Source organism: Callospermophilus lateralis, chromosome 4 (genome assembly GCF_048772815.1).
Source record: "Callospermophilus lateralis isolate mCalLat2 chromosome 4, mCalLat2.hap1, whole genome shotgun sequence".
Lineage (NCBI taxonomy): Eukaryota > Metazoa > Chordata > Mammalia > Rodentia > Sciuridae > Callospermophilus > Callospermophilus lateralis.
In genome coordinates, this window is record NC_135308.1 from 113607030 (window position 1) to 113631170 (window position 24141).

A 24141-nucleotide genomic window follows, 5' to 3' on the forward strand; every position below is an offset into this window, starting at 1 on the left:
TAGAAAAAATGTCCAAAAGGAGTTCAGATTGTAAATAGTTAAATTGGTATGTGAAGCAAAGGACAGGATAAGGAGTGAAATCAAAGAAAAAATACAGGAAGTGAATTAGAGAATAAAGACAGATCATGGGAAAAAAACAAGAAGAAATCCTCAAAATGAAGGAATCAGTAAACCAAATCATAAATTTAATAGAAATCATTATTTACAGAGTAGACATCTTGGAAGACAGAATCTCAGATAATGAAGACAAAATATATAATCTTGAAAGTAGAGGTGGTCATGCAGAAAAGATGGTAAGAAACCATGAACAGAACATTCAAGAATTATGGGATAACATGAAAAGACCAAATTTAAGAGTTATCAAAATAATTGAAGGAGCAGAATTATAAACCAAAGTAATACACATCTTTTCAATAATATAATAGTAGAAAAATTTTGAAACCTAAAAAATGGAATGGAAAATTAAACACAAGAAGGACCCAAATGTACAAAATTACAGCAGACCTACACCAAGACACATTATAATGATCATGACTAACATAAAGAATAAAGAGAAAATCTTAAAGGCTGTGAGAGAAAAAAATCTAATTACCTATAGGGGAAAACCAGTTCAATCTTAACTGATATCTCAAAGCAGACCCTCAAAGCTAGGAGGACCTAGAATAATATATTTCAAGCTCTGAAAGAAAAATAATGCCAACCAAGAATTTTGTATCCAGCAAAATTAAGTTTCAGATTTGAAGAGGAAATTAAAACCTTCCATAATAAAAAATAAAATAAAATAAATTCACAACTAGAAAGGCTACACTACAGAGTATTCCAGTAAAATATTACATAAGAATGAAGTGAAAAAAGAAAAAAATTGAAAACCAACAAAGGGAGGATCTACACTAAAGAGACATTCAACAAAATGAGAAACTAGGACAAATCAAACACCAGAAATGAATCAAAATGACAAGGAATACAAATCATATATCAATAATAAATTTGAATATTAATGGCCTATATTTACCAATCAAAATACATAGATTGGCAGATTGTATTGAAAAGGTAGGCCAAATAATATGCTGTCTTCAAGAGATTCACCTCATGGACAAAGATAGCCACAGGCTGAAGATGAAAGAGTGGGAAAAAAAAACTTATCACTCATATGGATTGTGTAAACAAGCAGGGGTTACTATTCTCATCTCAGTTAATCAGAAGAGACAAAAAAGGACATTTCATACTTCTTAAGGGAAGTATACATAAGCAGGACATAACAAATATAAATATTTATTCCCCAAACAAAGGAGCATCTATGTACATCAAACAAACCCTTCTCAATTTCAGGAGTCAAATAGACCACAATACAATAATAGTGGGTGACTTTAACACACCTCTTTCACCACTGGACAGATCTTCTAAACAAAAACTTAATAAGGAAACTACAGAATTAAATAATACAATCAATAATTTAGACTTAAGAGACATATATAGAATATTTTACCCATTACTGAGGAAATATACTTTCTTTTCAGCAGCACATGGCTCGTTCTCTAAAATAAACCATATCTTATACCACAAAACAACTCTTAGTAAATACAAAAAAAAAAAAAAAAAAACCCAGAGATTATACTGTGCATTCTATTAGACCACAATGGAATGAAATTAGAAATCAATGATAAAAAAAATAAAAGCTACTGTAACAAATGGAGACTAAATTATGCACAATTGAATGATGAATGAATAGTAGAAGAAATCAAGGATGAGATAAAAAAAATTCTCAGAGGTAAATGAGAACACTGATACAACATATCAAAATCTCTTGGACGCTATGAAGGTAATTCTAAGAGGAACTTTCATTGCATGAGTGCACTTGTTTAAAGAATAAAACGTCAACAAATAAATGACCTAAATCTACATGTCAAAGCCCTAAAAAATACAAAAAATAATTAAAATCAGAGCTGAAATTAATGAAATTGAAACAAAAGAAACAATTGGAAAAAAAAAAGTTGGTTCTTTGAAAAAATAAATAAAATAGATAAACCCCTGGCCATGCTAATGAAGAGAAAAAGAGAGAGAACTCAAATTTCTAAAATACAAGATGAAGAAGGAAATATTACAATGAACACATCTGAAATTCAGAAGATAATTAGAAAGTATTTTAAGAATTTATACTCTAATAAAATAGAAAATATAAAAGTCATTGACAAATTTCTAGAGACATATGACCTACCCACACTGAATGAGGAGGTCATACATGCTTTAAACAGATCAATTTCAAGTAATGAAATAGAAACACCATCAAAAGCCTACCAACCAAGAAAAGCCCAGGACCAGATAGATTCTCAGCCAAGTTCTACAAGACTTTCAAAGAAAAATTAACACCAAATACTCCTCAAAGTATTCCATGAAATAAAAAAAGAGGGAACCCTTACAAACTCACTCTATGAGGCTAATATCACTCTGATACCTAAACCAGATAAAGACACTTCAAGGAAAGAAAACTTCAGACCAATATCCCTGATGAATACTGATGCAAAAATTCTCAATAAAATTTTCACAAATTGCATACAAAAACATATTTAAAAGATAGTGCACCACGATCAAGTGGGATTTATCCCAAGGATGCAGGATTGGTTCAACATATGGAAATCAATAAATGTAATTCATCATATTAGAATCATATGATCATCTCAATAGACAAAGAAAAAGCATTTGACAGTATATAGCACCTCTTCATGTTCAAAACACTAGAAAAACTAGGGAAAGTAAGAACATACCTCAACATTGTGAAAGCTATATATGCTAAACCCAAGGCCAGCATCATTCTAAATGGAGAAAAATTGATAGCATTCCCACTAAAAATGGAACAAGACAAGGATGTCCTCTTTCACCACTTCTATTTAACATCATCCTTGAAATTCTGGCCAGAGCAATTAGACAAAAGAAAGATATTAAAGGGATAAAAATAGGTAAAGAAAAACTCAAACTATCACTATTTACTGATGACATGATGCTGTATCTAGAAGATCCAAAAAATTCCACCAGAAAAATTCTAGAACTAATATATGAATTCAGCAAAGTAGCAGGATATAATATTAACACCCATAAATCAAATGCATTCCTATACATCAGCAATAAATCCACTGAAAGAGAAATTAGGAAAACTAATCCATTCACAATAGCCTTACAAATGTAAAATAACTGGGAATCAATCTAACAAAGTGTAAAAAAAAACTCCACAATGAAAACTACAGAACATTAAAGAAATAAATTGAAGAAGACCTCAGAAGATGGAAAAATCTCCCATGCTCCTGGATAGACAGAATTAATATTGCCAAAATGGCTATACTACCAAAGAGATATAATGCAATTTCTATTAAAATCCCAATGACATTCTTCATAGAAAAAGCAATCATGAAATTTATTTGGAAAAATAAGAGACCCAGAATAGCTAAAACAATCCTTAGCAAGAAAATTGAAGCATGAGACATCACAACACCAGACCTTAAACTACACTACAGAGCTATAGTAACAAAAAACAGCATGACATTGGCACCAAAATAGACTTGTAGACCAATGGTACAGAATAGAGGACACAGAGACAAACCCACATAAATATGATTATCTCATACTAGACAAAGGTGCCAAAAAACATTCACTGGAGAAAAGATAGCCTATTCAACAAATGGTGTTGGAAAAACTGGAAATCCATATGTAGCAAAATGAAATTAAACCTCTCTCTCTCACCTAGCACAAAAATCAATTCAAAGTGGATCAAAGACTTAGGCATTAGAACAGAGACCCTGAACCTAATAGAAGAAAAAATAGGCCCAGCTATTTACCATATCAGCCTAGGATCTGACTTCCTTTATAAGACTCCTAAAGCTCAAAATACAAAATTAAAAATCAATAAATGGGATGGACTAAAATTAAAAAGCTTCTTCTCAGCAAAGGAAAAATTAATAACATGAGGAGAGAGCCTACAGATTGGGAGAAAATCTTTGCCATATTTACCTCCAGTAAAGCATTAATCTCTAGGATATATGAACAACTCAAAAAATTTAACACCAAAAACACCCAGATAACCCAATCAATAAATGGGGTAAGGAAGTGAACAGACATTTTACAGAAAAAGAAATACAATCGATCAATAAATATATGAAAAAGTATTCAAAATCTCTAATAATTAGAGAAATTCAAATCAAAACTACTCTAAGATTTCATCTCACTCCTGCCAGAAATGGCAATAATCAAAAATACAGGCAACAATAAATGTTGGTAAGGCTGTGGTGGAAAAGGTGCACTCATACATTGCTAGTGGGACTGCAAATTGATGCAACCACTATGGAAAGCAGTATGGGGATTCCTCAGAAAATTGGGAAGGAATCACCATTTGACTCAGCTATCCCATTCCTTGGTTTATACCTAAATGACTTAAAATCAACATACCATAGTGACACAGCCATATCAATATTTATAGCAGCTCAATTCACAATAGCTAGGCTATGGAATCAACCTTGGTGTCCCTCAATAGATGAATGGATAAAGAAAATGTGATATATATATTCAATGGAATATTACTCAGCTTTAAAAAGAGTGAAATTATGGCATTTGCCAGTAAATGGTTGGAGCTGGAGAATATCATGCTAAGCGAAATAAGCCAATCCCACAAAACTAAAGGCCAAATGTTTTCTCTAATATGCAGATGCTAATTCACAATAAGGCAAGGGGCACAAGGGAAGAATAGCTTTATCTTAAATTAGGTAGAGGTAATGATGGGAGGGGAAGGGAGAGGATGTAAGGATAGGAAAGTTATTAGAATAAAAAAGACATTATTACTGTATGTATATGTGTGACTGCATGACCAATTTGATTCTGCAACATGTACACTCAGAAAAATTAGAAATTATATCCTATCTATGTATGATATATCAAAGTGTATACATGCATTTTACTGTCATGTATAACTAATTGAAACAAATAAAAAATGTTTTTTAAAATAATTTGAAAAGTGAAAGAAGAGTAAGTAAAAGTAATAGTAGCTTTGTAAAATTCCTTGAAGTACCTAGGGAAAAAGAAACTTAAAAAATTAGAATATAAATAGCTACTTATTCAAAAAACATATTGGAAATAAAGACTGTTATAAATTTTTTATTATTGTAGCTATTTTTCTAGTTCTGTGCAAAAGGAAAGCTAAATGGAACTGACTTTATATATTGTATATGGATACAGCACAATGACAGCCATTCCAAGGACTAAGAAGATCCTAGACTGTCACTATTACAGGTCACTAGAAGCCATGATACCATTGCAATTTATGATTCCCTCTCATTTTATCTCTCTTAAAAAATGTTTTGTTCTGTATGGAAGCTGTCTATCTAGAAAGAATTATGCATTTCAGAAGGTTCCATTATTTTCCTCTCAAATGTTTTTAAATGATGAGTTATTGCTATTTGAGTTGTCTACCCCACTATTAAGAGTAACTGGTTAAATTTGAAGATAATGTTGTAGATAATGCCCTAGATGCCTGATCATGAACATAAGCCATTTTAAACTGGATCCCACCAATATTTCAATCCAGTTAGAGAGAATGAAGGAGGAAGAGTAAGAATATGAAGATAGGGGGAAGAAGGAAAGAAAGGAAATAACGTCTTTAAATTAAAAAAAAAGACATGACTGAAATGGATACAGAGGGAAATAGAACTAACCAGGGATTAGCCCAAATGGAGCTATGCCCATTTGAAGAATAATAATTCCTGTATTACATGTTACCCACTCCTTTTATGCTTGTGAACTTCATTATATTTGTTTCCCTTCAGTAACCAAACGGTGTGTACTCATTTCATTCCACCTGTAAGAAGGATTATAGCTGCATTATTCAACAAAGACAGAGATATGAAGTGGTGTTCTCTCTCTGTCAAGAGCAGCTACACTAACTAAACTGAGGAAACCTCTTCCTGGAAAATGTTAATTCTATAATCTTCTGATTACTTACTTTTTAAAATAGCATTCTTAATAAAAGCTTAATTCCACAATTCTCAATCATTTTGGTGCCAGTACAAAAACTTACTGAAAACATAAAAAGTTGTTGCGTATGTGGCTATATCCATTAATATTTTTCACATTAGGAATTAAAAACAAGAAGTTCAAAAAATTTAGTAATAAAATCATTATGAAATAATAAACTTATTACATGCTAGCATTAATAAATTTTTAATATATCATTCCTAACAAAGACTGAATGAGTGAAATATCATTGTTTTATATAGTTTTAAAATCTCTGTAATATCTGGATTAGTAGACAACAATTGATTTCTTATATCTGCTTCTGTAGTCATTCTGTATCAAGACAGTGTTTTAGTTAAAGAAAATCTAGTGTCACATGTAACTTAGTAGTAATTAGTAGTACAACACATGATAACAAATGGTATTTTCTTAAAACCCATTGCACTGTAAATTCTAAAATAATAGTGCACTCATTTTGCTCTCAAATCCACTAATCTGTCTCATATTCAATTTTGATCGCAGACATGATTTTTGAAACACCCAGCATTGATTATTGGCAGCATATTGGTTCATTAAGTCATATGGCTCTTCAAATGTTTGATACATTTCAGTATCAAACAAAAGAATCTCTTTTAAGTATCACAACAATCTCATCAGTAAAATAATTACATATTTGAATGCTTTCAGGTCTCCACTGACTGAAGTTTTCTAAAATTCTAATTTTAAAACAAAGTCCCCAATTTTATTTTTGACATCAATATGTTTAATTATTTTTATTGAAGTTGTAGATTCTTTGTTCTTTGTTGAGCAAAATGTGTGCCAAATATCATAAGTTGCCTGTTGAGTTTTTTTTAACCAAGTAAAAATGGTTTTCCACTAAAAAAAGCACCTATCAGTAGCATATACTATTACACAAGCACTTTTTTTTAAACTAACTATTGTGGGTACAAGTGCATGGAGTACTGCACACATGGCATATGTTAAGGGCATCTGAGTGGCATACCCACTCCCCTCATGTTAGGTATGTGAGCTGCAGGCCACTTACCCCATAGGCACAGCGCTGGGCATGAAGCCATGTATTGAAGTCCCTGTGCTTGACCCACGTCCCACTCCTCAATTGGTTGCTGCGAGGACAGTTAATAGACATTGCATTGGTGGCTGCCTATAATCTGCTTAGCTACTGCCTGAGTATATTTACATGGTAACTGCGCAATAAAATCAGACCTACTTCCTGCTTAGTCTCTGGCGGTCTTGAATAGCTACTCCACAGCCACACTCTCCTCTACCCTGTTCCGTGGACCCCCTCGCTGGCCGAGAGAGAGCCCATACAACCTATCATACTTCAGTATGTGGTAGAAAAGCTTTATGTACATTTCTCAATTTGTCACATAAAATATTTAAAATATATACTCAAATATTGCAATGTAATAAAATTCATTTTCAAGAACAATTTTAAGTAAAATTCAGATTTTTTAATAACAAGTTTATGTTGGCAAAGAATATGATGATACTTGTGCAATTAAGGTCACTGCCTTGCTTTGGGTTAATGTGTCATTAAGTTTATGCTATGACACCACTGGTGAAATTAGCAGCACAGTAGAAAAAGACAAATTTGATGTCATAGAACTATTATAAATAGAATTTTGACCTCATAGACACTCTGAAAGGATAATAACAACATATAAGTTTCTAAAAATGTCCCTCTTAAAATCCAATATCTTAGTAACATACAAATTCTAAAAATATAAGAGTCTCTGATGAACAACCAAATGTGTGATGATCTCAGTTGCCCTTAAAGAATGGCAATCTGATAAAAACTTTTCATTTCTAACAAAACTGTCAAGAATATACTATGGACAGAATAGCACTGAAGTAAGAACATCTTTGGCTTTGGTTTGCCCTTCTCTAAATGGTAGCATTAAACCACTATAGGAGTATCTCTAAGGGTGTCATTTCTCCATTCAAATTTTTCTTCAATTCCATTGGCTATCATTCATACAGTTGGATAATATGCATTTAATAAATATATTAACTCAGAAAGGTGTACTGCTCAATACATATTATTCTATATTATCTATTAATATTTATAAATATTAATTAATGAAGGCACATACCATGAATAAATATAAAGAATTTAAGCCCTAGTTTTGCAAATTTTCAACTGTGTTTCTTTGGGGAAACTTAGACTATTTATTTTACAGTATCTTCTTACATAAATTAGGGATCCAATTATTGCCACCAAATAGAGTTGTGGTAAAGTTTGCCTAAATATGGGAATGTCTCAGTAATTAACTATTAATATATTAAATCCATAGTTTATCAGACTATTTAATCTTTTTGTTGTATTAATTCTTTTTTTCTTAACTTCCTAAATGTTATCCTGCAGAAAATGTTAACTCTGTGAGATAGTTCATACTCTATGTTTGTATCATATTTCAGTTAAAAAGAAAGATGGAAAGAGAGAGAACATGAGAGAAAGATCTCTGAATGACAAAGAGCAAGAGCAAATTCCCTTTAGGGATTTCATACAGAGAGAATTTGATACATAAACAATGGAGGAGTTAAATGTTTAAATGGATTATTTGAACAAGAGACTAGTAACAGAAGAAAGCAGCTATCAGTCTTTCTGATGGGAGGAAAACAACAGAGAGATGATATTAAAAGAGACCACTCACTAGTCACACTGCTGGGGCTCTGCTTCTGTCATGGGGGCCATCTTGTGAAGTGCATAGGATGCAAATTAGTTGCTTCACCTCCCTCAACAGTGAACTTGTTTTCAAGAATGATTTTCGCTAGAATTGTTCAATTACAAACATTCTTTTCTTAAGAAATGCTGCAAATACATTTACATGTAACTTTTGAGCATTCTTTTCAAGGACTGTTTTTAAAAAGAAAAAACTGTGTTTTTATTCAACAAACAGAACCAAGTAATATAAACATGCTCTTTGTGTTTGAGAGGTCAGTTGAGGCACTCACAATAACATGTGCTGACACTTGACTGATGTACTCCCAATCCCTGAGCATTAGCTTGGGCAGAAAACCCAGTCTGCCATCCTTCCCTGATCATTAATCTCCCTGTGTTGTTTCTGGAGAGTATTTAATCACTTTGTTTTTGAACCATACAGTCTGCAGGCCAAATGCAAAGCAACTCCACCTTCACTGGGCAGAGAAGAGGAAGCTTTCTTGAAGAAAAACATGAGATGCAGCAGCTTCCAGTTAGTAGTGGCCCATATAGGAGAGAAAGAAAACCCTCTGACCTGAATGAGGCAGTTTGTACCTATTCCTTGCTCGGATCTACTAGATTACTTCCTGCTTAGCTTATTGATGCAAAGAAACACAAATATTTGAGTCACCAAGAATGTGTGCATCATCAGTAATTTTCCTCCAATTTGCCTCTTGACTTATTCAGAATAAGAGCATATTACTGATGGAATTAGCAACGAATGTTTCTTGGCAGCACCAAAAGCACTGATACCACTGGACTCCTAAGCCTCCTACTGCTGCAACAAGTAGTCCACTCTTGACAATAACGTTGATTAAACAGGAAAGTACTATGAAAGTATGCATACCACTGACTCCTATCGACAGAACATAAATGGAAATGTGAGAAATGGAGTATGCAAAGTTCCATTGCTTGAGGTAAAAATAAGACCCATAAGGTAAAAATCAGGTAAAAATGGTAGAAACAGAAATGATGGGAAATAGGCAAGTAAAGGAAAGAGAAGAGTAAAATATAAATGCAGCATCAATGTATAGGGGAACTATGATTTAGAAATAACTGTAACATACTCTTATCCCCACAAATTCTAATCATTTTGTTAGAAGGAAATTATTGAGTGCTCTGAAGAGCTTAGAAAACTGGAATTAAAAAGAAAAAAAAATAACCTGACAAGAGGTTAATTAAGTCAACATTATTTATTTGGCACCTATTTATTAAGCACTTCCCCAATGTCAGATACTGTGCGATGTGTCTCTATATGCTACATGTTTCTAGGAGCATCGATGATGAATACAATAGGCTGCTTGTTTTATAACACTCAGAAAGTAGGGCAAGATACGTTCATAAATAGCTATAATCTAGAGCAATATATGAAAAAGCTATGTTAAGGAGTGTAAAGTGATTTGTGAGTGGAAGAATAGGTGCAATTTCAATAAATGGATATGAAGAGGAAGATAGTAAAGTTTAGAGAAAAGAGTAAAGTGGGGAAAGTTCAAGGATTATTTGACAAATAGCTGTCATATCAGTTTATTTTTTCTACCAACAGCTACAATACTGGATAATCAGTCAATTTCCTTACTTCTTAGCTATATTAATTTATTTTAGAATCTTTTCCCCAGAAGCACCAAAATCTGCCTAAAATAATGTTTTCTTAGAAGATAAGTTCTAACTTTCTCCCTATTATTATTTTACTTTGAATAGAGTGTTATTATAACTGAAAATGAGAGCTATTAAAATATTTTAATATATTTTCTAATTATAAAAAATTGCACATTTTCTAATCTATAATTCATCTAATTATTTTTAATATACCTAATCAAAACATGTGCATTATAGACAATATAAGAATTATATTATGGGATATCTTGTCTCCAATTTATCATTATTATTATAAACATGAAATTAAAATACCTTCATTTAATAATTACAGACATCTCTGATAAATTTCTTACATTAAAATTCCAGGAGTGGAGAAACTGCATTATAAAGAAACACATATTAAACTTTCATGTTGTATCTGACAAACCAATTTAAAGTTCTACTGAAGGTGAATCTTTTATATAAGACTTGATTTTCATTATTATATTGAAAACTATTTGCATATATCTTTATAAAAAATATTTTGTTTTCAAGTTCTATCAGAATTTAGTATGCTATGATTTTCACAAGTGATACTGGAGTATATTGTTTATTCTTATTTCTTTGTTTTATTTTTGGTAATTTACATTTTGTTCTTAAAATATTTTTTAACATTTTGTATAAATAAACTGGCATATGTTTCTATATAAAATTCTACAGAATTTTTAAAACATTATGCCATATTTGTGATTAGAATTGTTTCCTAGTTTTATATATACTTTATCTTTGAGTATTTTTTTTCAATATAACTGAGAAAACTTTGACTATTTTTTTTTTCAAAGCATTAGCTCTTATAATCTTGTGAATTCTACTCTCTGTAAATGAATTTGAGATTCAAGTATTTTCAAAATTATAGCCTTTTCAATAATATTCACAGCCTGATAGTTCTAAAAATTTTGGGGATAAAAGAGTCATTTATTTATTTCTTTAAAAATTATTAAAGAAACAAATTGAAGCTATCATTTTATTCTGTTAAATACTGCTGTTCATGATTTAAGATATGTGGTTAACATGATTCCTTCTCTATAAATGGCCCATAATTATTGTCTTAATTTCCTTTTTGACCCCTGAATTTTTTGTTTGTATGTCTCCTTTGTTTTAAATTATGAATATGAATGGCTGAGTTTTAATCACCACTGAAGTAATCTGAGTAATCAGGGTAATGTGTGATTGCATGTTATTTGATACTTTAAATGTGGACCATAAATAGGATCTGAGTTATTTTCTTTTGAATCTGAAATAGACTTGAATTTCTAGACTCCACAGATAAAATAGTGCTGAGTGACTTCCAAAGTCATATCATATAAAGTTTTGTTTCTTGCTCTTTAACCAATTAGAATAACCATGCTCTGGATGTTACCTTTTGGAATGTTCCTACTTGGAACTGAGATTCCACTTCCTGGAAAACCCAAGCTGTATGCTTAGGTCTTTTATATATTCTGATTCACATTTCAGGTGAGCTTCTAGCTGACAGGTAGCATAGACTGACAATCATATTAATAAGCCATATTGGATACCTCTGAGGTTCCTATACAGATAACTGTAACCCTGCTGACACCTGACTATGATCACCTAAGAAAATTTTAAGTGCTGACCACCCACATGTGTCCTTGTTAATCCACTAGTTTATTGTACAGAGGAGATAACTATAACAGGGTTTCTTTTTTCAAAATATAAAACAAAAAAAGCATGTTAGCTCTTCCTTCAAAGCATATTTATTTATTTATATATGTATCTGTCTTGAGGTACACATGCTTTTTTTTTCACTGTAAAAAAATTAATGACTTGGGATCTGGGTTGGTGGGCTAGAGGGAGAGTGCATTCTGTGTTGCTATGTGAACTGGGATTCAAGTAGCAGGAATACTGTTTCTCTGTGAGTGACTAAGGACCCCTACAGCTGCTCCCACTCAGGAATCATGGCCTCCTTGCCTGCACAGGTCTTCAGGAAGCCTCACCATCAGTGCAGGACTTTCATCCACTCTCCCATGCAGGACCACAGGCATCAGCACCCTCACAGGACTCCTGGCCACTCACCTTCACAGGAATCCCAGCCACCAACTCCATGCAGGACACCTGGCACTGCCCATGGACAGAAACTCTGGCTTCCACTCCTGTGTGGACCCCCATCTCCCCTAGTCCCCTCCATCTTGGGACACTGCAGCCACTACCATAGTCCTCAACATGTGGTAGTCGGCACCTTGAGACACAGGACAGTGTCTGGAGACAGCTGCCAGCCACAACACCGCATGCCACAGAGCTGCATCTCTGAAGATGCCGCCCACCACCACTGTGGGCCCCACCCTACCCAACCTCCCCATCATTGAAAGTAGCAGCCTCCATCTTGGAACACCTTCATTGACATCTTTAGTTGGGGCAACACCCACCTTGGAACACTGGCTGAGGCTTAGAAACAATATCAAGGTAACTTTAGTCCCCAAATCCCCCCTCTCCTGAGCAGCCATTAACCTGGCACAGTGCTTGAAGTTATGCCCAGCTAATCTGTAGATTGCAAAACCTGGTCCTGAACTGCCCAATACAAGACAGCTGCTTAGGCAGGTGTGCAGCCCCCAGAGTGCATCTGACAAGACCTCCAGAGAGAAAAGTTTCTGATTGGGATATAGAAAGGAAGCGTGTGATTGATATAGAGTAGAGACTAAATTAGAAACCAGGAACTGTGAGATCTACAGGCAATATAAAGAGATAAGAACAGGTGCCCACATCACTCGAGGAGGCCTCAAAGGAGAACCTTGGGGTGCATTCTCACTTCAGGGACCAGCAAGTGTTAAACCCCACCTCCAGGAGCTCCACCCTCAAGACTAACCCTTCCATCCTACTAACCTTCACCATCCTGGAGGGTGGAGATACCAGCAAAGAACAGACAACCCCACCAATTAGGCAAGAAGGGAAGCAGGAAAGATACAGATTTCCAACCAAAACAATCCTTGTACCTTCCTTTTAGATTTTTTTTCTTCTCTCTCTCTCTTCTCCTGCTCTCACATCCCCAACATTTATAAAACAAAATACTTTTTTATGAATTAGGCTACTGAAGACTGGGATGTCTAAATAGCATATTACAGTTGCATTGTATATTCTTTTGTCTCTTATTTCTACATTTTTTACTTTTCTTAAATTTGTGTTTATTTGTTTTTTTGTACTTTATTGACTTCCCACTTTTCTCCTCCACATCAATTTCTCTCTCTTCTTCTTCTACTAACCAACTTCTTTAAATTCCTCTTTCATGTTTTCTAAGATCTAAAAATTCTATATCCTCACCTCCTACCCCCTAAACATTTCATGCTACACCTCATCCCCAGTTCTTTGTCCACCATCAGAAATTGTAGACCCATTTGCAAACCTGCTGTTTATATTGTAGATAATACTTAAACTCACCATTCCTGTATATTGTGAAAAAAAAAACATAAATGTCTTAATAGTAGCTATTTGGTTTAAGGTTGTATATTGTTTGTATTCAGATCTGTTAATATTGTTTTCCCCCTTAAAAGAGAGGTATTGGAACCCTGAAGAACACTGTAAGTTTATAGGTTAAAAACTGTAATGCCTCAGATCTTCAGGGCTATAAGGAAAGACACATAAACAACATGAAAAAAAAAAAAAGAAAAGAAAAGAAAGTGCCCCAAACAAACCAAGATACTACATGATTAGAGTCCATGGCTAACTCAACCAAAGAAATGACAGAGAAAGAGTTCAAGATGTACATAAAAACAAAAGATCATTTCAATAAAGAGCTACATCAGCAAATAAAGAAAGCAAAAGATTACTTCAAGAAGATAGAAGTTCTGAAAAACAAAATAAACAAAAATCCTTGAAATGAAATAAAAAATAAATCAAATTAAAAACTCAACAGAAAACACCACAAGCAAATTAGATCACTTGGAAGACAGGACCTCAAACAATTAAGACAAAATATATAATCTTGAAAGAATATTTTCCACATAGTGAAGATGGTAAGAAACAATGAATAGAACATTCAATAATTATGGGATAACATAAAAAGACAAAATTTAAGAATTATTGGGATAGAGGAAGGCATAGAGTTTCAAACCAAGGAATGAATAATCTATTCAATGAAAAATATCAGCAAAAATTTCAAACATGAACAATGAATTGCAAAATCAAATACAAGAAGCTTACAAGGCAAGCATGTACAAAATCACAACAAATCCACACCCAGGCACATTATATTAAAACTGTATAGCATGCAGAATCAGGACAAAATCTTAAAAACCAAAAAAGAAAGGGATCAGAGTATGTCTAGGGGGAAACCAATTAGGATATCTGCAGATTTTTCAACCCAGACCCTGAAAGCTAGAAGATCCTGGAATAACATGCACCAAGCTCTGAAGGAAAATGAATTCCAACCATGTTGGAAGTCAAGTTAAATACCAAAATAAACAAAAATTATCAAGAAAACAAATCATATCTCAATAATAACCCTGAATATTAATGACTTAAACTCACCAATCAAAAGACATAGACTGGCAGACTGGAGTTTTAAAAAAAAGACCCCAAAATATGCTTCCTTCAAGAGACTCATCTCATAGGAAAAGACATCTACAGACTGAAGATAAAAGGCTGGGAAAAAACATACCATACATATGGACTGCGGAAATAAGCAGAAATCAAGCCAAAGCTAATCAAAAGGGATAGAGAAGGACATTTCATACTGCTTAAGGGAACTATACATCAACAAGACAAAACAAATATGCCCCAAATAATGAAGCATCTACATTCATTAAACAAACTCTTCTCGAGTTTAAGAGTCAAACAGACCACAACACAATAATTATGGGTTACTTTAACACACCTCTTTCACCACTGGATAGCTATTCCAAACAATAGCTAAACAAGAAAACTATAGAACTCAATAATACAACAACAACTTTAACTTGACAGAAATACATAGAATATTTCATTCATCAACAAGTGAATAAACTTTTTTTCTCAGCAGCACATGCAACCTTCTCTAAAATAGACCATATATTATGCCACAAAGCAATTCTTAGCAAATACAAAAAAGTAGAGATACTACCCTATATTCTATCAGATCATAATGGAATGAAATTAGAAATTAATGATGAAATAAAAATAGAAGTTACTCCAACATCTAGAACTAAATAATATACTATTGAATCAACAATGGGTTGCAAAAGACATCAAAGAGGAGATTAAAAATTCTTAGAAGTTAAATGAGAACACTGATGCAACATATCAAATTCTCTGGGACACTATAGAAGGCGGTACTAAGAGAAAAGTTCATTACATGAAGTTCATTCCATAAAAGAAGAAAAATTCAACAAATAAATGACCTAATAATACATCTTAAAACCCTAGAAAAAGAAAAACAAATCAGCACCCAAAGTAGTAGAAGGCAGGAAATAATTACAGTTAGAGGTGAAATCAATGAAATGAAACAAAAGAAATGATTTTAAAATTTTGATGAAACAAAAAAGTTGGTTTTTGAAAAAATAAATAAAATTGGTGAACCCTTAGCCATGTTAATGAAGTGAAGAAGAGCGAAAACTCAAATTACTAACATACGTGATGGAAAACAAAATATCACAATGGACTACAGAAGTACAGAAAATAATTGAAAATTATTTTGAAAATTTGTACACCAATAAAATAGAAAATACCAAAGGCATCAACAAATTTCTAGAGTCATATGATTTGCCCAAACTGAAGCAGGGTGATACATAAGTTAAACAGATCAATTTCAAGCAATGAAGTAGAAGACACCATCAGAAGCCTACCAACCAACAAAAGCCCAGGACCAGATGGATACACAGCTGAATTCTACACGACCCTCAAAGAAGAACTAACACCAATACTCCTCAAATTATTTCATAAAATAGAACATGAGAGAGCAACTCCAAATTCATTCTATGTGCCAATATAACCCTGATTCCAAAACCAGACAAAGACACATCAAGGAAAAAAAAACTTTAGACCTAATATCTCTAATGAACATAGATGTAAAAATTATATATAAAATTCTGGAAAATCAAATACAAAAACATATCTAAAAGATAGTGCACTGTGATCAAAAGAGGTTCATCTTGGGATGCAAGGTTGGTTCAACATACAGAAATCCATAAATGTAATTCATCACATTAATAGACTTAAAGATAAGAATCATATGATCATTTCAATTGATGCAGAAAAAAAAAACATTCTACAAAATACAGCACCCCTTCATGTCCAAAATACTAGAAAAGCTAGGGTTAATAGGAACACATCTCAACATTGTAAAAGCTATCTATGCTAAGCCCCAGGTCAACATCATTCTAAATAGATAAAAATTGAAAGCATTCCTTCTAAAAACTGGAAAAAGACATGTGCCCTTTTTCACCACTTCTATTTAACGTAGGTCTTGTTATTCTAGTCAGATCAATTCGACAGATGAAAGAAATTAAAAGGATACAGTTTGAGTTCTTCTTTTCCTATTTAAGAAAAGAAGAACTCAAACTATCACTATTTGCCGATAATATAATTCTATACCTGGAAGATCCAAAACATTCTACCAGAAAACTTCTGAACTAATAAATGAATTCAGCAAAGTAGCTGTATATAAAATCAACACCCATAAATAAAAGGCATTTCTGTACATCAGTGACAAATCCTCTGAAAAAGAAGCTAGGAAAACTACCCCATTAAAAAAAAAAAACAAAAAAAACTTTGGAATCAACAAAAGAGGTGAAAGATCTCTACAAGGAAAACTACAGAACACTAAAGAAAGAAATTAGGGTTGGGGATGTGGCTCAAGAGGTAGCGCGCTCGCCTGGCATGCATGTGGCCTGGATTCGATCCTCAGCAGCACGTACAAACAAAGATGTTGTGTCCGTGGAGAACTATAAAATTAATATTAAAAAAATTCTCTCTCTCCTCTCTCTCTCTCTCTTTAAAAAAAGAAAGAAATTAAAGAAGACCATATAAGATGAAAAGATCTCCCTTGTTCCTGGATAAGCAGGATTAGTATTATCAAAATTACCATACTACCAAAAGCACTATACAGATTTAATGCAATTCTAATAAAAATCCCAATGATAGCTCTCATAGAAATAGAAAAAGCAGTCATGAAATTTATCTGGAAAAATAAGAGACCCAGAATAGCAATCCTTAGCAAGAAAAGTGAAACAGGAGGCATCACAATACCAGACCTTAAACTATACTACAGAGTAATAGTAACAAAAAATGGCATGGTATTGGCACCAAAATAGACTTTGTAGACCAATGGAACAGAATAGAGGAGACAGAGACTAACCCACATAAATACAGTTATCTCATAGTAGACAAAGGTGCCAAAAATATATTTTGGAGGAAAGATAGCCTCTTCAACAAGTGGTACTGGGATAACTAAAAATCCATATGCAGCAAAATAAAATTAAGCCCCTATCTCACCATGCACAAAACTCAACTCAAAGTGGAACAAGGACCTAGGAAAGGGATCAGATTGTGTAAAGGGGGAAACCAATTAGAATATCTGCAGATTTTTCAATCCAGACCCTGAAAGCTAGAAGATCCTGGAATAACATATACCAAGTTCTGAAAGAAAATAGATGCCAACCATGAATCTTGTATCCAGCAAAATTAAATCATCAGAGACCCTGCAGCTAATAGAAGAAAAAGTAGGCCCAAATCTTCATCATGTCGGATTAGGCCTAAGTTCCTTAATAAGACTCCTATAGTGCAAGAAATAAAATCAATAATCAGTAAATGGGATGGATTCAAACTAAAAAGCTTCTTCTCAGCAAAAGAAACAGTGAGGTGAATAGAGAGCCTACAGAATGTGAGAAATAAAGAACTCAAAAATCGTAACACCAAGAAAACAAATAACTCAATCAGTGGGTCAGGGAATAGAAGAGACACTTCTCAGAAGATGATATACAATCAATCAACAAATATATGAAAAAATGTTCAACATCTCTAGCAATTAGAGAAATTCAAATTAAAGCTACTCTAAGATTTCATCTCACTCCAGTCAGAATGGCAGCTGCTAAGAGCCACAGCCAAGTAATATGATGCATGGCATTTTTGGTTGAAAGGTGACGCCAGCTAGCCATTGAGATGATATGATTATGTTAAGATTTACATTCATATGGATATTGGACTTCTGCTGTTCACCTTGGCCTGCTGCGGGACTCCTGAAGAGTTCCCATTGGTTGGGGAAGTGCAGTAGGAGGGAATTCCGGGGAAGGAGCTTGCTCTGAGGTTCCGGGAGAACGTGGGGGGGGGGGGCGTGTGATCTTCCCAGGCGCCTACCGGGCATTGGCAGCAGTTTCAAAAAATAAAGTTTGTTCCTGCTTGAGTGGCTCGTGATTTTGTGCCCAGCCAGACTGTGGCAGGCAGCTATTAAAAATACAAACAACAATAAATGTTGGTGAGAATGTGGGGGGAAAGCCACACTCATACATTGCTGGTGGGGCTGCAAATTGGGGAAAGCAATATGGAGATTCCTTGGAAAACTTGGAATGGGACCACCATTTGACCTAGCTATCCTACTCCTCGGTTTATACCCAAAGGAATTAAAAACAGCATACTACAGTGACAAAACCACATCAATGTTTATAACAGCACAATTCACAATAACTAAATTGTTGAACTAAACTAGATGCCCTTCAGTAGATGAATGAATAAAGAAAATGTGGTATATATACACAATGGAATATTTCTCAATATTAAAAGAGAAGAAAATCATGGCATTTGTAAGTAAATGGATGGAGTTGGAGATTATCATGCTAAGTGAAGTAAGCCAACCCCCAAAAAACAAACACCAAATGTTTTCTCCAATAAGTGGTTGCTGATCCATAATGGGAATGGGGGGAGCATAGGAGGAATGGAGGAACTTAGTGCAAAGGGCAGAGAGGAGAAAGGAGGGGACATGGGGTTAAGAAAGACGGTGGAATGAGATGAACTTAACTACCCTAAGTATATGTATGAAGTCACAAATGGTGTGACTCTACTTTGGAGTACTTTAGATGAGAACTCACATTAGGCGAGAATGAATTTGTGAGTTTTCCTTAAACACTACCTCTGCAGAACTCAAACATTCTTCCTCAGACACTAAGTGGAAATTTGTAATTTTTTTCTTAGAATGGAATAGATTATTGTGCCCATTGATTTGAAAAATATGTATCTCTTTATAAACCTTATTTTTTATTTTGATGGTACTAGTTTTAAAAATAAAGTTGGTGTGCGTGTGCGTGTGTGTGTGTGTGTGTGTGTAAAATAAGGCCGTCATTTCATGATTTGATCTGTTTGGTTTTATTGTAGTTATTTTAAAATACATTTTTGGCTTATTTTTTATCATTTTCTCAACAATCCCTTGAAAAAGATATCACTTAGATAATAAAAATACATTCTATTTTTTCTTCCCTGCTATAGTCTATGGAAAAGCAAAACAAAATGGAGCATCGAAGAGAACTGTGGCTTTATTGCACATACAAATAGAAAAAATTTCTCTACAACAAGTTTCCAGACTCACAGACTGAATATAAACATGCCAAAGTATGCTGAGCTATGTTATGATATTCGATTTCTAATCATTTTCTGGTTTACATTTCCTATGGCAGTCTCCATTTCCAATATTCTGTTCCACATTATCCTTTTATATATGTGGCTGCTCAAGTGCCATGATATTTTATCACACATACACACATAATATGGACACTATCCATACCTCCACACAAACTCCCAAGGAATATACTCTAAAATAGATGATGAAAGATAACACAGATACTCAGAGTCTCTGTTTATATTTGTTAATTTTGGATTTGGGGATTTGAAAGTAGAAAACAGGCAGATGTATGCACATGCCTGGACTATATTACAATTTTTCACCTACCTTATGTTCGCTTCCTTTTCCTGGTCTCTAGACTCTTCCCCCATTCCGTATGGAACATATAAAGTTTTATATATAATTCTTAATTTGGCACTTGGCAAGCCTGATCTTTTTGCAATAAAGAAAAATTGAGTAACATAAAAATCATAAAAAAGCAACTGAAAAAAAAGTATTTGATACATCTACTAATTTTTTTAAAACAGAATATCCCCAAATGTATAGAACAGGGATATATGTTGAAAGGAAATATCAAAATATCTGAATCTGTGAGTTTTCAGAGCTGAGGCACAAAGCTGAACTGGAGAGATAAGTCAGTAGTTCAAAGAGCATGTAAAAAGACTGCCACTACAAAGAACCTTGTGGGTGATGATTGAAAATTTCAGAGAGTGTATATTTTTTAATTATAGCAAGGTCAAATTCAATTTCAGGGGAGACAATATATCCTAAATTTTGATATTATCAAATAAGAAGTTCAAAAGTCATTTTGGGACATTAATGAGCTTTTACTTCTTGAATTAAACTTTTGATTTTGAAATAATTGTAGAATAACACAAAGTTCTAAGAAATAATACAGAAGGATTCCTTGTGTGTTTTGCCCAGCTTCCCTCAATGACAATAACTTGTAAAATCAAAGTATATCACAATCAGGATAATGACATTGATATAATCTACGTATCTTCAGATTTCCCAAGGTTTTTAGTACTCATTTGTATGTGGATATTTGTATTTACATCTTGATGGTTTTATCACATATATGAGTTTACATGACACTACTCTGGTCAACTTATAATCAGTTACACAGATAATTATGCTATCTTTTTTTTTTATATTATTAGTACTTTCTTCAAAGGCAGCTACCACCACCCTGACCTTTATTTCTAGTGCTGGTAAATTTCATGTGCCAGCTCATCTAAGTTATGGTGCCTACATATGTGGTTAAATATCTATCTGGGTATTTCTGTGAGGTTGTTTTTGTGTTAAACTGGTAGGTGTTGAGTCTAGAAGATTGCCATCCTTAATGTGGGCAGGCTTTATCTAATTAGCTGAAGGTCCTAATAGAACAAAATCTTGTTTTCCCAGAACAAAAGAGAATTTTTCCAGAGAGCTTTGGATATCAGATTTGAAGAATTGAACTATAGCATTAGTTCCTCTCTGCATTCCAGTCTGCCCATCCATCCTGCAGATATGGATTTGTTGATTTCTTAGTCATAAGTCAATACGTTAAAATAAAACCCAGATCCTCACATCCACACCCATACACACACACACACACACACACACACACACACACACACAGAGATTCTAGAGTTTCCATTTCTCTGAATAGCCCTGACTAATACACCTTGGCAAACTCTAATCTGTTCTCCATTTCTACATATATATATTTTTTTCATTTCAAGAAATGTTACATAAATTGATCTACACAAGAAGATAAGCTTTGGGGATTGTTCCCCCGGTCCCATGATAATTCTGTGGTGATTCACTGAAGTTGTATGTTATTAACTGGATACTCCTTTACATTGCTGCCTGGCATTTCACCTTTAGATGTACCAAGGGTTTTGTTGTTGTTGTTGTTGTTTTGTTTTTAACAATTCACCCTTTAAGGAAAAATGGATTCATTTTCTTTTCTTGACTATTAAAAATGAAACAGCTATGAATATGTTTAGACAAAAGTTTTTAGTAAACAAAAGTTTTTATTTCTTTGAAGTGCAATAGATGGTTTGTATACCAATTGCACATCTGGTTTTATAAAAATTATAACCTTGTTCCCCATAATGGCTGTACTATTTTATACCCATCATGTAAAATGAAGTTGAATATCATTCTCTATCTGTGTACATCATTGGGAGGATGTCTGTTCATGTTACTTTCTCATTTTCTAATCAGATTGCTTTTTTATTTTTTTATTTTTTTTTTGGTACAAGGGTTTGACTCAGGGGCACTGAGCCACATCCCCAGCCCTATTTAGTGACAAGTTCTTACTGAATTGTTTAGCACCTCATTTTTTTGCTGAGGCTGGCTTTGAACTTCCAATCCTTCTGCCTCAGGCTCCTGAGCTCCTGGGATTATAGGCCTGCGCCATTGCATGTAGCTATTCAGAGTGCTTTTTACTGTTGAGTTCAGAGAGTTCTTTAAATATCATACATACAAGTCTTTTATTAGAAATAAGATTTTAAAATATTTTCTCTTAGTTGATACTTGTCTCTCGTTGAGCAAAAGTTTTTTAGTTTGGTGAGGTAAACTTTATAGATTTTCCTGTTCTTGATCACGGTTTTGGTGCCAAGGCTGAAATCTAAAAACTCTAGATCTAATTCTAGATCCTCAAGATGTTCTCATGTTTATCTTTCAAATTGTAAGTTTTATGTTTTATACCTACATCCACAATCCATTTTGAGTTCATTTCAATTTTTGTGTAAGATCTGAGATGTAGATTGAAGTTTCTTCTTGTTCTTTGTTTTGTTTTTAGCCCAAGAAAGTAAAATTTCTCTAGCACCATTGGTTTAAAAGGCTATTCTTCCTCCACTAAATCATTTTGTTACTGTCAAAAATCAGTGATGGATACTTAGGTGGATTCTCTATTCTGTTCTACTGATCTGTGTTTCTAACATCCTCTAAATATCATGGTGTCTTAATCACTATACCTCTGTTGTTAGTATTGATGTAGGGTACAATAATTTCTGTCAATTGGTTGCTCTTCAAAAATTGTTTTAGATATTTTAGAATCTGGATATTTCCATGAAAACTTTAGAATAATATTGTCTATGTCTACCCAAATCCATACTAACATTTGAATAAGAATTAATTGGGGGAAATTGTAATCTTCACAATGTTAAGTCTTCCAATACAAGAACAGTATTTATCTTTTTATTTACTTAAGTCTTCTAATGGCTCTCATCAATATGTGTAGTATTCATTATTATGTACATTCCTTGTTATACTATAATGAAGTAGCTCTTTTTTGGAGCAATTTTCAATTTAATTTTCCAGCATATAAAAATGTGATGAACTTTTTCATGTTGATTTTTTGACCTATGATCATGCAGGCCTCACTTATTAGTTCTGGGAATTTTCATAGATTTTTGGAATTTTCTGTTTCTATAATCATGTCAGTGAAAATGAGGACAGTTTTATTTTTTTCCTTTCTAATTGGTATGCCTTCTATTTCATATTATTTTTATTATTCTTGGTTTTACTTTGTACTATATCTAGAACTTCTAGTAGTAGACTATCTAAGAGTGAGAAGAGCATGAATCCTGCCCTAGAATAGATCTTAAAAGTATTAACTACAATGTAAGTGTACCTTTTTTCAGATGACCTTCACCAAATTGAGGTAGATTTCCTTTATTCTTAATTAGCTTTAAGTTTTTTTTTTTTTGTATCATAAATGGCTATTTGACATTGTCAAATCCTTTCTCTATGTCAATTGATATGATTATATGATTTTTCTTTTTTACCTTACTGATGTGATTGATCACATTAAACAATTTTGAAATGCTAAATCAGCTGAATACTTGGAAATCACACTTAGTCATAGAACATAAGATGTTTCATGCATTGTTGAGTTGATTTGTTAAATTGTGTTGAGAATTGTGAATAAATTTTTTAAAAAAAGATTACACCACCATTGTTTTAGTTTTCTTGGGCTATTATAATAAATTACCAAAGACTAGGAGGTTTAAAGCAACAAAACTTTATTTTCTCAGAGTTCTGGAGATAGGAAGTCCAAAATCAGTGATGACAGGGCACTGCTCCTCCTAAATCTCCTGGGTAATGCTGTGTACTGAACTGTGTCCTCCAAAACTTCATACCTTAAAGCCCTTTCCATCAATTTGATGGTAAAGATGGGGCCTTTGGATAACTAGGTTCAAATGAAGTCATAGGGTGGGAACCTTTTGATTGGATTGGTACCCTTTTAGGAAGATACACCAGAAAG